This window comes from Lygodium microphyllum, chromosome 14 (assembly GCF_053477565.2).
Source record: "Lygodium microphyllum isolate KBCC chromosome 14, Lygodium_microphyllum_v1.1.10, whole genome shotgun sequence".
NCBI classification, from domain to species: domain Eukaryota; kingdom Viridiplantae; phylum Streptophyta; class Polypodiopsida; order Schizaeales; family Lygodiaceae; genus Lygodium; species Lygodium microphyllum.
The window spans coordinates 94,214,072-94,232,732 of record NC_141148.1 but is presented as its reverse complement, the minus strand read 5'-3'; positions in this window follow the sequence as shown (position 1 = coordinate 94,232,732).

Below are 18,661 nucleotides of genomic sequence, written 5' to 3'. Positions count from 1 at the left end.
TCATTCCATGCACATACCCCCATCTCTAATAATGCACATGCAAATATCTCCCTCTCACACTATTTTAAAACTTGTAGATGATACATACATACACTTATATGTGAAAATAGAAATTGATCATTACTCTTCCTTCATTAAGTAAGCTTCCAAATTATTCTTTACTTCATCCCATTATACATTCCTTGGGAATGCCTACAATAGTATGTATGCCAATCAAAAAGCCCCTATCAAACCATAGTTATTTTAGGTTGTCATGTTGACAACATCAATATTATATAAAGGTAATTGCCTAAAGGTTGAGATGACCATTGATTTGACCATAAATCTTACTCAGTTTACCTATTAGAAGAGGGATATGACACTCCACCTTCACCACCTACGATTGCCACTAACAATATGAAATGCATGAACCAAAAGACTAGAGAGGCAACCAACACCTTTAACTCTACATGGTGATAGAGAGATGAAGAGCAATATTATTTCTACCAATCAAATATCCATAATAAAATAAGGTTCATAGCAAAGGTTACGAGATCAACTTACAATCATTTCTTTGCTAAGATTTGCACACTCACCACCAAAAGAGACATTAATTGCATAAAAATAAGCTTATAGAAAACTATCTGGGTTCATAGAGCAATTAAGAGCCATTGTTGAATAGAATCTTATTTAGAATTCCTGGTCAATATTTATGATGTGATAGGGATGAGATTCAAGACCATTATCGTCATCGATGTATATTCAACCAAAGTGCAACCATGGACAACTTGAAGCAACCAAGATTATGAAAGCAGAATATACAACCAACTTTACAATGCATGGACCCCTAGTCATCCCTCTACCTAGATGCACCACTAATTGAGAGAAAAAAGAATAGCAATAAAATAAGCATATGGAGGAAAATTCTTGCAAATGAGATGAGATTTCTTTTAATCGCATTGGAGACAAGAACCAATATTTAAGTTGCCACATTGTTGGCTACATCAATCAGGGATCTCTCTAGAGATGGTAGTTCTAGGGATAAAGCAAGAAAGCACAAGAAAGGAAAGAGAGCAAGAGTTGTGCCAATGCAATTAGAGAGAAAAGAAGATACGTGCAAGAAGCTAGATAAAGGAGAGGAAGAGAAGTTGTAACTCCCCAAACCACCTTTTCCCACAAATTGCATGGCTCTTCATTTTCACCTTTTCATTTCTTTGAGACTTTTGATTTACATGGTTACACCTTACAAGAAGATTCATTTTCTTTATTTTCAATAAAGGAACTTCTCAACCTTCCAAATTTGGATAAGAAACACACATATACTTTAAGGTCATGACTTTATAGTATCTAGTCGTACCTTTTACAATGCTTGTCTTGAGATTTTACAATGAAGTTACAAGGTTAAATGATCAAACTACATAAGATTTGCTGATGAAGATCATACTTGTGTGCCTAAATTTGCACAATTTTGGCAGGTTATCGCTCACACTCACACACACACACACACATACACACACACAGATAACTTTTTTGAAAAGCAAATAACTTATTTTTTGAGATATATTTTAGGAGGCTACTATGTAGGTTCAGTAGTGGAGGTTGAAGTGTTACCTTTAGTGCATTCTTTTTAAAATATAAAGACATGTATGTATATGTGTGTATAATTACATATATATGTATGTATGTATGCATTTGTGTGTATATGTGTGTGTGCACACATGTGCGTAACTAAGGATGATGCAATGCTCGTATTGTATTATGCTTTGTTGGAGTCTTGAAAGGAAAGTGAGTGTAGTGTGGAAATTCAAAAAATTATAATTATCAAAGAGGCTTTAGCTTTTCCTTCTCTACTCAAGCTAAATTTATATGTAATATCAATTCTCAAGACATTTTCTACAATTGTCTATCATTTATTCCATCAATGATGATTTACAATGCAATCCTATGGTCACAACATTTCTTGCTAAACTTAAATGTGAGTTATTGTGGACTACATGGATTATGTGACTCTATAGAGTTTTGAAGATAGTCTTTATTAGAAGCTTGTGATGGTTGAGAAAAGGGGATTAACTTGGTTGTCTTCTCCACTTGAAATAATGAATAACTTCCTAGTGCTTATTTCTTTGTTTCACATTTGGAGTTCCTCAAATAAGGAATTTCTATATTTATACTTGAATACCTCCTTCAATGCAGTTAATTACAGTCTACCACTCATTTTTGTTGAAAGTAGTTAGTCCTCCTTTACAATGCATTTTATTGTGGAAAATTTTGAAACTTTTTTGGTAAATTTAAGGTGAATGTTGAAAATTTAATTAGAAATTTTGGCTCTAATAAGAAGGGCTATGATTAGCATAATCATTGATGGTGTTCTAAGAAAACATAGTTAAAGGTTCTCCTTCATAACATTGAAGGAAACTTTAACTATTCAACAATAACTTTAAAAGAACATGTTATGTATATATGCTTTGTTATGGCTACTTAGGAAAGTGACTTTCTTCACTCTACCATTGTCATTGATCCTACAAAAGCAAATTCACAATGATTTCACAATAATTGTAATTCCTACATTGAATGCATCATTGCATGTACACTATTTATTGCTAAGAAGATATTGGTCTAGGGCAACATGGTAATAATAGCCTAAGTAATGACCCCATCCTTGGTCCAAAAAGCTAGTCATTATGAATGTCTACGTTTGAATTCATTTAAATTTGATTCTTCAATCTCTTTCACGAGATTGCTCATGTGTCATCCTTATTTTTATTTAAATTTAGGATGTCACATTAGTGCAAATTTGAAAGTTTTGAGCTTGGCCAATTTTAGGACTTGAATAAAGTAATTTAAACCTACATCATTGCGTGTACTTTTATATTGCAAATACATCATTTTCCATGCATGCATAAGTGTAATTTATAGTCAAAGATCCTAAGTGTGGAGTTCAAAGTAGCACATTGTTTGTGCGCTTCTATAAGAAAAAAATGTCCCAAATCCTCTTTAATATTATTTAACATGGAAAAGTACAATTCTTTGCTACTATGATTCTAAGTCAAAAGGTGACTTTCAAAACCATTATCAATAGACAAATACAACCGTATAAACATAAGGGGCCAATCTTGTTTATTCCAACTTACTCATTTGCTAACACTTTGTCATTGTCAATGTGCAAGAATCACATATATAAAAGAAATTGATATGACATACTAGTATCTACAATATAGGTCACTCTCTATTGCCGCAAATCAGTTGCCCATTTTTCATTGATTCATATTGCATGATTGCACGTTCAGTCTTGATGAACAACTTTAGTTTCAACATTTTTAATTTGTAGATGGTTAGAAAAGTTCTAGTCAACAATAATGGCCACATGGTTTAGGAAAATATGTCACCATATAGATAAAATCTTGAGCTTAATAGAAAAAATCGAACATAATTGATCAACTCTTGAGTTTAATATAATATAGGATAATTGGACTCTGATGAACATAATAAGTCGTAAGCATAATTAGGTACATATGATTAAGACCACATGGGGACATAGAAGAGTAATTAGGCATTTATGATTAAGACCACATGGGGACATGGAAGAGAAAATAGTTTATTAATTAGTTTTGAAAACTAGCTAGGGCATTTATACTACCATAATATGCATTTCAATTATATTCATAGAAAGTGTTCTTCTTAGTAATGTAGGATTAGAATATCTCTATCTTTATTTATATTAAGAAAAGATTAGGGAGGGGCTTCCATGTGACATGCACTCAAACCTTGGAACCATATCTCTCACCCCACCTCTCTCTCTCTCTCTCTCTCTCTCTCTCTCTCTCTCTCTCTCTCTCTCTCTCTCTCTCGTGGTATCTTCCTCTCTCACAAGTTAATCCTCTTAAAAGATGTGCCTTCTCAAACTAGATTTTATCATTATTGATAACATAATATTGTTGCTGGATGATCCAAGTAGACAAGCACTTTTTCAATTAGCTTATTACTGTTGCCTTATGGTGTTCTTCCATAGAACAACGTGCCCTTGGATGCTGGCGGCTTTAAACAAGGTTAGTTGCAAGACACATAAAAATAATATGCCTTTTATTGTCTTTATTCATTGTACACGTGAGCATGGACAAAAGCCCACAAAAGTAAAATGAAGATCCACATGCAAGTCCACTCACATTAAAAGCGTCAAAATGTCGGCATGTAAAAGAGAGAAGAACAAACTTGAAAGAGTGGACTTGAAAGACCTAATGCACTTGATGTTCCCTAAAATTACATGGGAAAACAGGAAGCAGGGCATTAGTGTGCCTTTTTTCTCTTTCTTCTTTTCTTTATTTGGATATACAATGTAATACAAAGAATTTTTGGACTCTATGAGGGGAAAGCGATGTAAGATCGAGGAGAGGAGGCGAAAGCGATGTAAGATCGAGGAGACTTTAGGAGGCTCTTTAGGAGAGGTAACTTGGCCAATGTGGAAGTGGTAGTGATATGGTAGTCATTTGGATTTGAGGCAAGGTATCTTGAAGATTGAGGCCTTGTCAATGAAGAAACCTTTGCCACTAATGGAAGCTTGTCTTCTTGTTAGAATTGAGCCTTGTTTGTTGACAAGAGAGGGTAGTCAATAGATGTTCCTAGCAAAGCATATTTGCATATGGAGGATGATCTTTATAGATATGGTCATTGAAGTCTTCTCTAATGAGGTGTTCTACATAGGCCTTCGATGCTTGGTATTGCTTTTGGTGGTTCTTCAAGAGGAATGTTATTCCTTAATGGCTTGGAGTGTTTGATCCACCAATTTGATCCTATGTTAGATTGCATTCACTTAGCAAACATGTGAGAGTATATGTAGTTGATATGCTTCAAATGCAAACAAAAGAGCTTAATTGATAGAAGTACAGGTTGCCTAAATTTAGTTGAGTTTTTTTTTAATCCTTGTAGGTATTTCTTGAAAATCATTGCTTGTAAGGTGTGTGGGTTTTGCCTATTTAGTTTTATTTATACATAATCATTGAAAGAACGTTCTATTTATGTATACATTTAGATGATATGGTTGTGTGTTACTCTGAGATGATGAAAGCCAATTGTAGAACTCATGATTGTACTAAAGTGTGCAAGAAGTATCGATGAGTCATGGTACCTTTTCCAACATAAACAAATATTTTGTAACAATGAGTAGTAAAATTCATTATCCCATCCTGCCAGCAATACACAACTCCTCTTCCTTGAGAGTTTTGTTAGGTAGGGGATATTCTAGGGTGGTACTAGTTCAACTCATACCTCAAACAACAACTAGTATGTGAAAAAGAAGTAGGGGCTACATATATTGGGTCTCTTTGGAACTGCCACATGGCTCATTACTCCTCTAGGATGGTCACTAGCTATTGGGTGACACTGCCGATTTCAGCCATTGAAGCTTGATTATGGAACAAAAGTTTCTCAGATTAGCTTCATCCCTCTACTTGTTATTTTAGTGGTTTCACTGGAAGAGCACTTTGGTGAATGTGAGGGTTAAGTAGCACTCTTTATCTCTCATGTTTGAGATGTGTCACATGACATCATCTAAAAGCTCATCATAGTGCTCACTAAGAATAACTAAGAGAGGGGAGATATGAATGTATACGGAGTGTGATATTGCTTGTGTATATGTAATTCAACCACTAACATTGTGATAATATTATAAAAAATAATCACACAAGCTTAATGTAGTGATGTAAGGTAATTAAGGAGAGAGAACTACTAATGTGTTGTGTGTGTGTGTGTGTGAGAGAGAGAGAGAGAGAGAGAGAGAGAGAGAGAGAGAGAGAGAGAGAGAGAGAGAGAGAGAGAGAGAGAGAGAGAGAGAGAGAGAGAGAGAGAGAATCAATAGTGGTTCTGATGAGGAGGAGGAGAGTAAGATGTGGTGGTGTAGTGGCGGTGCTAGTGGTGGTAATGTTATTGAAGGGGAGTGAGCTATTTGTGGTTGTGGTCCCCAACATATAAGGAGAGAGAAAGAGGAGAGTTGGTTGTGGCTCTAATGAGGAGGGGGAGAGTAAGATGTGGTGGTAGTGGTGGTGATGACAGCGGCAACAATGGAGGAGCAACATTAGTGCTTGATATATGCCCAAGAGAAGAAGAGGACCAAGCAGACTATGTGGAATAAAACTTGATGTTGCCAAAAAAATCTCGCTCCAAAAGCTTACTTCTCGCACACACTCGCCCAAATGGGTCGAGTGGTAAGTTATTGGGCCCAAATGTGGTGATGTGAAGGACAATCGAGTGAGCTGACTAGAAGAGGAAGGCAAAGAATGGCAATGTTGATAAAGTCAAAGGCCTTAACAACCTATTTGTAACAATTTAGATGGCCGAATGATAGAAATGAAGGCCTATGTGGCTGATGAGCAATGCATCTAGCCAAACAATGTGATGGTTAAGGCCCTATTTTTAGGCTAAAGCTAAAATCAATGGCCAAGTAGGCCAACTCATAAAGAACTTGAGCCTCTATGGCTAGTAGATTGGACAAAACCCTCCAATGGTTGAGTCACAAAGAAGAAATCCTAATCTCCAAATCGGTAAGAAGGTAGCCTCCCAAACACATCAAAGGAAAATCCTAAGAAGGCCAACGCTACAAATTTGAGATAAGATTCTTGCTTTTGCAAAACCCTTCTTCAACTTGAATTTGTATAGTTAAGAGTTTTAAAACAGAGATCAAAAGTTAAGAGTTAAAAAAAAAGGGTTTTATTCTCTAAGGTTCATTTGTATAGTTGCTCTAATTACCTACTTTACTCCTAAATCAGAATTTTCAACTACAATTTATCTAATCTCTCCTCCTAGCCTATCTCACACTTGCTTTGGAGCCACTCCTAATTATTGTGGGTAAAGGTGCCTATGCCTAGCCACTCGTGTATTACTACATTGATAGTACCCACATATCTCGTACACAACCCTTACTGCACTATCATGCTACATGTGCACAAGTGCACATGTGCACTATTGCATGACAACCATCATGCATGCACCCTAGTTCACCCCATGTGCACTTGCATACTAACCTTCTACACATCACTCCATCATGCATGCATAAGCATATTTAACTTGTGCATCCAATATCATCTAGTCTAGCACACATAGACAAGTGCACACATGCATATGTGTACATGAAGAAGTGCACCCCTTATGTACCAACCTTTAGCATAGTTCTGTGTGCATGGAAAATCTTGTGCAAAAAGCACCTAGCATGGTCCAACTGACATATTAAAGTACTATACTTAGCACAATGTACTTGTGTACACAGACCCTAGTGCTTTTATTGTAGTCCCCACTCCCATGCACACAAAGTAGTGCATTTGTGTGCATGTGCATGTGCACTAAGGCACCTTCCTTGTATGTCTCTCAACTACACAAACCCAAGACACACAGGTATTTGCACATGTACTATTACACTTCCATGAACCCTTGATTGGCTACAATCCTAGTACATATATGCTTGTGCACACCCTCATGCAACACAAGCGTTGTCAAAGGGTTTCGAAAGCAAAGTCGCAACCACAGAGGTTCTTAAGAAATTCCAAGATAGAAGAGTTCTCAAGTCCAAAGGTGTTTAAATGTAGGCGCTTACTTCCTTAGGAGTTGGAAGAGATTAGGATGATGACAATAAAATTCATGTCACCGTTATACCTATCTCAATTTGCAAATTTCTCATAGATGCTTCTGGCCAAAAAGCAAGAAGTGTATTTCTGTTTCAGAATATCCTTTGAAATCTGATTAATGCATACAGGGTACTGAATATGCTCTGTTTTTGTGCCAATAAATCTGGATGTAAGGCCCCTGATCCAGCCATGTTTGCTGCTGTTTTGGATGTTGATCCAGCTTACAAAGCTGACATTCAGGTAACAGACGCTAAAGGGAGAAGCTTGTTTAAGGGGGATTGAACAGCAGATTCCTGGTACTGATGATGACCAGAGAACTCTTTTTCTTCCTTGGCTGAATTGCCCCTCTGGCGATGATAAAACACTCTCTATTGTTACCGGTCTTGAAATTGTAAGACACTCCACAGGATGCTAATTAGGCAAAGATGGAGATACGAGAGAAGCATCCACGCTCCTTTTCTGCGCAAAATGCTGCTGGTCTTGAAACGAATCAGGCCTTGGCACGGAAGGTACCTGATTCCTTGCGCACGGAGGGAAGGCAGGAACAAGGGGGAGCGCCCTGACTTGAAAGCAATGCTAAGGTTGTGGATCAACCACAGCGAAGTCTCCTGCTCTTCGCAAATCGCTTGAACGGAGAGTATTTCACCACGGCGTATCCGAGAGATTTTCCCGTTGTCGCCATGCGCCAATAGTTAATCTACCAAGCTCCGTTGTTCCTTGGCTACATCACCGACAGACACGCGCGCGCATTATCGGGCTTGGCCTCCCCCCCCCCGGTGTCATGCGGCGAGTCTTTCCCCTACGACCTTCCGAGAATTCTCTGCTTGTGACCTACGACGTAGAAGTCAACAACCATGACCAGTACGGGAAAGAGCTTCACGGGAAGGAATTCTGTGCGTCTTCTCAATCTCTAGTTTCGAGAGCAAGGCGGCAAAGCGAGTCAGATTTTGGTGTGTCCTCCACCACCAGCGGGGATGAGAGAAGTACTGCCGGCTCCTCCTCTAGAACAGCTCTCGCCCGAAGGCGCTAGCTGGGATCCTTCCGAAAACCTTCTAAGGATGCTGCCGCTTATCCCGTCTTTACAGGCGGCTCCTCTTGCGTCACAAGCCCTCGCTCTAGGCGTGTCTCCCTAAACAGCGTTGTTGAAGTTGATTGGAAAGGCTTGCCCGAAGATATGCCTGCTTGTGCCTCACTGATTCCAAGTCGGATTACAATCCTGGATTACTGCAAATCCATAACACAATCATACGACGTCTGCATCGTCTCCTTCCTCCAACTTCCTGCGTGTTTTTCTTCTTCCTCCTCCGTCAATCCTCTTGAGAGCTCCCCTCCTTTCCTCTTTCTTCCACCTTAGTCTATTTTTCTCCACGTCCAGTCGCAGAGTACAGTCCCTAAATGTAAACACAACAACTAAATATGTACAAAGTACCAAATCCCATGCACAACTTTTGGGTGGTTTACACACCTCGAATGCGCAGCAATACGACATCCACCCCCTCTAATCCTGCGCATCCTCCGGATGGGCCAACTACCCATGATCATTATCATCAAGATCCACAAACAAATCAATCTCTTCTTTATGCATTTCCGGTAGATCAACAAGATTTTCAGCCATATCATCTGTCCCTTCCATTGGAGTTTCTTGTCGTTGCTCTTCTCTCGAAAATTCTTCCAATGCATAATCCTCATCATCTCTTTTCTTGAAAATCTTGATTCTTTTTCCAGCAATAGGCACTCTAAGCACTGTTCCATCCAATTCTGTCAACTCATATGTTGCATTATCAAAGACATGTCTGACTATGTATGGCCCAAACCATCTTTTCACCATCTTCCGAAGTGCAGTATGCTGATTTTCAAGGCTGCTATCAAAGACCAATACCCAATCTCCCTCTTCTATTGCTCTTGGTCACAAGCGATGCCTGCTGTCAAACCTGTCCTTATTTATCAGTCTAGCAACCTTCAGCCTGTCAATAGCTAGCTGAATATCCTCAGGTCTCCTCTCCAACTGTCGAATCCGAAGAGCTAAGAGCTCCTCTCTCGTCAAATCCTCCTGCCAAGGTAAAACTGACCAAGTCAAAGCACAAGTCTCAATCGGCATAACAGGTTTCTGACCATACATCAACTCTGCAGGCATATATCCTGTAGTAACACTATGAGTCGTACGATCAGCCCATAAAGAAAATGGTAGAAGTCTCGGCCATTCTCCAATCCGTCCTCTGCATGCTTTGGCTAATGCTTTCACTATCGGCGGATGCCCTCTTTCACTCTTCCCATTTCCCTCTAGATTGTATGCTGTGGTTAGAGCCAATTTGATTCCTAGCTGAGAGAAAAACTCCCTAGCTTCATCTGCATTCAATTCACCACGATCCGCAGTGATCTTGCCCACACAACCATACCTGCAGAAAATTTCCTCCAATAAGAACTTACACACTGCACTAGTGGTCTTCGTTCTCAAAGATCTGCCCTCAACATGATTGGTAAGATCCTCTCTAGCCAAAACAATGTACCTCATCTGCCATAGACCCATAGGCATGGTAACCAAATCAACTACCCACTTATAATGAATGCATAGCGGATAGGTCGGATGAAGCTCATCTCTATGACGCACTACTGAATACATCTGGCAGTCTCTGCAAGTCTCAACAAAGTGAGAAACATCTCTGTACATGCCTTTCCACCAATATTTCTCCCTGATTTTCTCATAAGTAGCCCATACTCCTCTATGACCAACCCAAGGACTCTCATGAAACTCCCTCATCACCTGTAACTGTGTCTCTCTATCACAGACAACCCGCAAAGGTAATCCGCCTCTTTTCTTCGGATGCTTCCAAAGAAATCCGTCCTTGAGAAAATAACCATAGGCTTTCCTTCTGATCTTCTTGAACTCTTCATCTGTCCATTCATCTCTTTTGCTTAGTGTACTAAGGTACCTGCCAATCTGCAACCAATCTCCAACATAGAGCTCTTCTGTGAAAGCCACAATATCATAAACATGACAAACATGATCAACCATAGTGGCTGAAATTTCTGCATCATCCTCTTCTGCAAGTAGAGTCTCCTCATCATCATATCTGGCTCTAGACAACATATCTGCCACTGGATTATCCTTCCCTGCTATGTGTTTAAATTCCGGATTTAATGACTTGATGTATGCAATCCATCTCAACATAGCTATATCCGGAGTAGAGCAACTCGTGATCATACCAATCAATGGCAAGCAATCTGTCTCTACCACAACTGAAGCTCCAATAAAGTACTCCTTGTCACATTTGAGAGCCGTGACAATCCCCAATAACTCCCTCTTGATTTGCGGATATCTCCTCTGTCTCTCGTTTAGGACTTTCGCCCCAAACCGAATAGCATACCTATTTCCATCTGCATCATCTTGACCCACAGCCCAACCTATGCCAATTGGACTAGTGTCAACTGTCAATACAATAGGCCTATCACAATTATAATCCGCTTTCCTGAGAGTAGGAGCATTCTGCAATAACTTCTTCAATTTCCGCATGGCTTTAGTGTGGCTCTCATCCCAATAGAATTTCTGCCCCTTTCGAAGCAGCTGATACAAACAATCTGCAATGTGTGCAAAATGAGGTATCCAAATCATATAAAACACACAAGCACCAATGAATCTCCGTACCTCTGAAGTAGTAGAACAATACTCTGCAATCTTGCCTATAGCATTCACCTTATCAGGTGAGGGTTTCCTGCCATAATATCCACACATATGCCCAACAATGACAACCTCATTCACTCCAAAAACAGATTTTTGCCCTGAAAGTGTCAAGTTCACTTCTTCTAACCTGGCCAAAATCTTCTCACATGCTGAAATATGATCAGCCACAAAGTATCTGCATCCCTGCTCATTTAGGCTCTCATTCTTCTCTTCTTCTGCACACCCCTTAATGGGCACATCATCCAAGAAAGGCATAGTAAGCTGAGGTATGTAATCACGAAGGACCTTATGCATGGCATTCATCATATGCGCAACAGAATTAGTGGCACCTTGAGGCAAGGTACACATCCTGACAAGCCCAATAGGAGTTCTCATGGTGGTTATGTCCCTGCTTTCCAAAGCCAGCTGAAACTGATCATATCCTGAATACAAATCACCCAAAGAATAGATGGCACGTCCAGCAAATGCCTCTGCAAACTCATCCACAACTGGACCAATACCAACATTCCTGATAGTAACCCTGTTCACTGGCTGCATGTCCTGAATAAATCGAAGAGTACTATTCTTCTTTGGAACTGTAAACCACCTGTTTGAGTATGGTGCAGATGAAGGCTCAAGGATTCCCATCCTGATCTTCTCATTCAATAAATCAATCAGCTTTGGCAAGTGTGCTTTAGGCACTGGAATAGGTCGGAGATTCCATGGAATATGAGGAATAGTAAAAATAACCATAGGAGCAACAATATCAGGATTCACACATCCAATCTCATGTGGGACAAAAGCAAATCCCCTTCCATGACGCTCAAGCATCTCCTGAAAGCATTGCTTCTCCATGGGTAACAAGAAATCACCATTTCCAATTTTCAATTCAGCAAGTGTCTCTGCTGAAAATTTATGACCAATATGCTCCGGATTCCTCAAAATTTGCTGTTTAGCAGCCCTCTCTATTTGCTGATCACTGTCAGGTGGAAGCGGTACAGCAACCGGCTTCACCTTCTTATCCACAGTTTTGTATTTCGTGTCAACCCTGGCTTCATTATGCTCTTCTGCATTACATAAACCTTGCTGTAAATCAGCAATTCTGCACTCCAATGGCTGAATATTCTCAGCCCTCTGCTCTATGGACTGCATAGGAACAGCCCAAACTCTGAATGCTGAAATATTTCAGCAGTAAACTCTGTTGGCTGAAATTTTTCAGCCATCTGTCTCTCTGAAAGCTGATCATAACCAGCTGGAAACTCTGTTTGCTGAATTTCTTCAGCACTCAATACTCTTTGCTGAGTTTCCTCAGCCTCTGACTCAATCTGTGACATAAAATCTGCAATTTCATGAAACATGTCCAGGGACTGCACTAATACATTACCATGACAATTCAGCATATCAGTTTTCAGCATATCTCTCATCTCTGTCATCGTATCTGCACAAATCACACTGTCATACATACCATCTACGTGCTCATCATCCTCCAAAATTCCTGCATTTTTCAAAATTTTCTCCTTCCTGCATATATACTGCCTGGCAGCTCTAGACAATCTAGAAGTCTTCTGATAGCTCATTGAACTGTTTGCTGAAATCCCAACATAACCGGAGGAGAAAACACCGCTGCCAGGAGGCGAGAACTCCAATCTCCTCTCCTCTGTACCACCGTCGTCTCGCGAAACGGTGGTACCTAATGAAAACCCGAATCCCTCACAGTGGGTAAGGGTGCATCTCTGAGAGTATCCCTGTTTCTAACATGGTTCACACATACAGTCATAAATTGAACTGCTCTCATACCATCTTTACTGCGAATCTGTGCATAAGCAGATCCATCATCCATGACCTTTGTCTCCATGCGCATCTCTGTAATGAATGGCTGTCCAAGAATTATGGGATATGAGCATGAATCCTGCACAAAGAAATGAAAATCCTCCTCTACATCACCAATAGAAACCCTGACACTAGGGCAAGCAGCATATAAATCACCTGCAGTGTTATTGGCGGCTCTCATACGCCACCCATGCTCTACATCCATAGGCCATCTATTACTCTCATAAACTCCACGTACTATGAGATTAATCTCTGAACCATGATCAACCAATGCAACATAAGGCACCTGCATCGTCTCTGTAGTTGCCCTAGCCCAATGGCTCCGCGAAAAGTGACTACGCGGTATCAAAACAGGCTCATCAATTTCAGCATAATGCATAGGCTGAACCCTCTTCTCTACCTGTGGCAAAACATAAGCATTATCAACCATAACCTCATCATCATCCTCATCCAACTCTCCAATCAAAACTCCCTGTGTATCAGTGGTAGCCAATGCATGTCTTTTCCTCTTCAGGACCTCCTGAAACTGATCCTGAGACTCTCTTTTTGAGATGCCCAAAATCTCAGAAATAGTGAAAGTCACCTCACTGCCAAGTATCTTATCATTAAATATTTTCTTCATGTCTGTAGATGTCTCAATATCGGACATCAATCTGAATCCTGGCTGCTTTTTCTCTCTAGGCTCTTGCCTCTTTTCCCTCTTTTGAGCATCCTCCATCTGTCGATCTGGCCCTGATCGTGAAGACGGTCCTGCAGTAGGTGGAGTAACAAACTCACCCCCTCTAGTCTTCTTAGCTGCACTTGGATTGTCTTCATCCCTCTTACGCTTCTCCTCAACAAATACATCTGCACCATGAGATTTAGCCAAATAAGCATAAATAGAATACCTGTCAACAGGCGAGTCCCAACCTGTCTCTGATCTGATGCTAGAGCCTGCGCTAGTCAAAACAGTTTGCTGAATTTTCCCCTTGTTTGCAGTCTCCATAGCATAAGTCCATAGTGCAGACTGAGTCTCCGATCCCTTCTCAATCTGTACTCCATATGCTGAAGCATCACCTCTAGCCGTCACATAAGAAGTACGCGCAGCCATGTCCTCCACTAACTTCTTCATTCCACCTTTACCAAAGTTGGTAGCAAGTGGAGCTCCTGTCTCAGTCAACCAAATCTTACCATCTTGCCCCCAATATACCAAATTCTGCCTCCTTGCATCCTGGAAAGAGTCACAATCCCTGCAATGCTGATGCTCCGTACTATCACACCAAATACATCTCCGATCTCTCCTAGGTGCACTAGGAGCACTCCTAGGTGCAATAGGAGCACTAGAAGAAGTAGCAGGCGCAGTCGAAGCAAACTGCTCCTTCAACTTACCCACCAACTCCGCTTTGACTGACTCAAGTGTCAAATCTGTGATACCTTTGATTATGTCATCAAGAGAAGTAGGCACCGATGGAGCGGATGGTTTTGGAGCAGAAGGTGTAGGCATCGGTCGTGGAACAGGAGGAATAGGTGGAGTAGAAACAGTAGGCACTGGCATAGGCCAAGAAACTGGCTGAGGAGGAGAAGAAATAACAGGGATAGAAGTAGGCATAGAAGCTGATGATGGTGTAGGCATCATGGAACCATTCTGTAGGCGAGTCTCCCATATCCTCCTCTTGGTCAAAGTCGAGACTGCATCCTGAGCATCCTGCCAATCAGTTTTAAGACCCATAGGCTTCGTGCGATCTTCAAGAAGCTCACCCAATTCTTCTTGAAGAGCAGGATCTGCAGCTTGCAAGAAAAGCTCAACTTTTTCAACATCCAATGCTCTTTGTTCAATGGCATCAAGCTGACTATACCTTTCCTCAAATTCTCGAATCAACTCCGAAGCAACAAGACCCTTGTTTGGCATGTAGACCCACTCTCGGAATGACCGTCGAGTAGCCATACCAAAGTCCTCAAGGAAATATTCTTCTTTAAGAGCCTTCTTAAAATCTTGCCAATGTGTATTTTGAATAAATAAATCAGTCACCTTTGTCCTCAAAGCAGGTGTGACAAGACGAAGGAAGTACTTACTCATAAGTCCAGCAGGAACTCCAAAAAACCCCATCTTGATCTCATATGTCTTCAAATATGCTGAAACATTACGCCCGACAAATAGCTTCTTCTCACTCTCAACTGCTTCAATAGCCTTAGTCGCGCTGTTTGCATTCTCCTGCTCCGAATAGAGTTGCCTTTGCTGAGACAACTGTTGTTGATGCAATTGTTGTTGCTGCTGCATATACATTTGTGTTTGCTGATTTTGGAGCTGCATATACATGGACATATTCTGCAAAATCTGTTTTAGATCCTCCGTTGAAGTACTTGACGCAGCAGTCATAGATGGAGTTGAAGTAGAGGCAGCTGGAATTGTAGAAGAAGCTGAAATAGAGGCTGAAGTGTCTCCCATCCTGAAATTTCTGCGACGCTTTCACGTCGGGTTCACCAAAGATGTCAAAGGGTTTCGAAAGCAAAGTCGCAACCACAGAGGTTCTTAAGAAATTCCAAGATAGAAGAGTTCTCAAGTCCAAAGGTGTTTAAATGTAGGCGCTTACTTCCTTAGGAGTTGGAAGAGATTAGGATGATGACAATAAAATTCATGTCACCGTTATACCTATCTTAATTTGCAAATTTCTCATAGATGCTTTTGGCCAAAAAGCAAGAAGTGTATTTCTGTTTCAGAATATCCTTTGAAATCTGATTAATGCATACAGGGTACTGAATATACTCTGTTTTTGTGCCAATAAATCTGGATGTAAGGCCCCTGATCCAGCCATGTTTGCTGCTGTTTTGGATGTTGATCCAGCTTACAAAGCTGACATTCAGGTAACAGACGCTAAAGGGAGAAGCTTGTTTAAGGGGGATTGAACAGCAGATTCCTGGTACTGATGATGACCAGAGAACTCTTTTTCTTCCTTGGCTGAATTGCCCCTCTGGCGATGATAAAACACTCTCTATTGTTACCGGTCTTGAAATTGTAAGACACTCCACAGGATGCTAATTAGGCAAAGATGGAGATACGAGAGAAGCATCCACGCTCCTTTTCTGCGCAAAATGCTGCTGGTCTTGAAACGAATCAGGCCTTGGCACGGAAGGTACCTGATTCCTTGCGCACGGAGGGAAGGCAGGAACAAGGGGGAGCGCCCTGACTTGAAAGCAATGCTAAGGTTGTGGATCAACCACAGTGAAGTCTCCTGCTCTTCGCAAATCGCTTGAACGGAGAGTATTTCACCACGGCGTATCCGAGAGATTTTCCCGTCGTCGCCATGTGCCAATAGTTAATCTACCAAGCTCCGTTGTTCCTTGGCTACATCACCGACAGACACGCGCGCGCATTATCGGGCTTGGCCTCCCCCCCCGGTGTCATGCGGCGAGTCTTTCCCCTACGACCTTCCGAGAATTCTCTGCTTGTGACCTACGACGTAGAAGTCAACAACCATGATCAGTACGGGAAAGAGCTTCACGGGAAGGAATTCTGTGCGTCTTCTCAATCTCTAGTTTCCAGAGCAAGGCGGCAAAGCGAGTCAGATTTTGGTGTGTCCTCCACCACCAGCGGGGATGAGAGAAGTACTGCCGGCTCCTCCTCTAGAACAGCTCTCGCCCGAAGGCGCTAGCTGGGATCCTTCCGAAAACCTTCTAAGGATGCTGCCGCTTATCCCGTCTTTACAGGCGGCTCCTCTTGCGTCACAAGCCCTCGCTCTAGGCGTGTCTCCCTAAACAACGTTGTTGAAGTTGATTGGAAAGGCTTGCCCGAAGATATGCCTGCTTGTGCCTCACTGATTCCAAGTCGGATTACAATCCTGGATTACTGCAAATCCATAACACAATCATACGACGTCTGCATCGTCTCCTTCCTCCAACTTCCTGCGTGTTTTTCTTCTTCCTCCTCCGTCAATCCTCTTCAGAGCTCCCCTCCTTTCCTCTTTCTTCCACCTTAGTCTATTTTTCTCCACGTCCAGTCGCAGAGTACAGTCCCTCTTTTCCCCCCCAAATAGCCTTTTTGCTTTTCTTACCATTTACTATTCACAATCCCCTTTTGTTTTTTTAGCCACTCTTTCTTCCATAGCATATCACACACAGAAAAGCGGCCTCCATCTTTTTAACTTCCTGTGTATACCATAATGCTCGCAAAGAAGCCGAGATGTGTGAACTATAAGTTAAAATGTTGCATCAGCCATGTTGCAAAACACTTGTTCTATCCCAACGATCCGTTGGATTGTCAAGAGCATTATACTGAAGTAGCAACTCCACTAGCGACAAGATGTAAGGCAATTCTGTTATCATAATCAGCTGCTTTTGGTGAAGCCCCATCATCCAACACATCCTTCAATGCATTTGTGTTATCTTTGCTTGTATAATTTCTAGTAATGTCATCTTCTCTATGACTACTATGCATGCCTGAAGGCTAAGGACAAATATTGCCTTGCAAAGAATACAACCTTCATCTTGCATTTGCTTGTAACATGATAAATTGCTTTTCTCTTGACCTTGCACAACATAGGCTGAAAGCATCTCATCTTGCTCACCACTATGCCTCCAACTCCTCCTCACTATACTCATACGCAGAAAATAAATGTAAACACAACAACTAAATATGTACAAAGTACCAAATCCCATGCACAACTTTTGGGTGGTTTACACACCTCGAATGCGCAGCAATACGACAGCGTATGCCTGTGTACATAGCTAGTTCACCCGAACCCAAAAGTGTAAACTAGTGGGAAAATAATAGATTTAACCCAAGTGGACAAAGACTTAGATATAGATATAGATCAAAATGACAGATCGTAATAAGGGAATTCATTAAAAATCAACCAAACCCATTGCAACCAAAAAGTGAAAGCATTGAAACCATTAAAAAAGTAATCAAACCCATTGAAACCAAAAATTAAAACAACATCATTGATTTGCATATTCATCATTTTAAAAGCATTGAAAAGCTTTTGTTTCATGAATTCACAAATTGCTTAAAAGAGAGAAAGCATGCTTGTACACTATGCACTTGAATATGACTTAAAATTAAGAAAATTTGTGGTTGTTTCTTAGGAAAGGTAATAGAAACTTTTGAAAAACATTGGATAAAAATCATAGAAACTTGATTACACAACAAACCACAAGCCCTAGAGAGAAAACAAGGGTGGATCAAGAACCCAAAAATAAGTAAAATCATCAACAGAACACCTAGGACTTGAAAAACCTTGGCATGGGTGCATGCACTTGAGAAGTAGACTTGAAATTTCATCTCTCACAACAAGTAGAGACCCAAGCCCTAGTAGGTTGGTTGATATCAAGAGCCCCCTAGCTGTGATCTCATCAACCAAGTCACTGAAATAGTCAACTTAGTGACCTTGGGCACAATACCTAGCATAATGGATAGAACCAAAAACTTGAGTGGAGCCATGGACGATTTCTAAGATACCATTGATATCTTCCCACGTACTACCAACTTTGATGTCTTGAATACAACCCCTAAGTCCATGGAGCAAAATATCATAAAGCTTAGAACTAAGTCATGGACAAACTTAATTTGTTGATTTACATAAGCAATGATACGAGACATTAGCTTGTA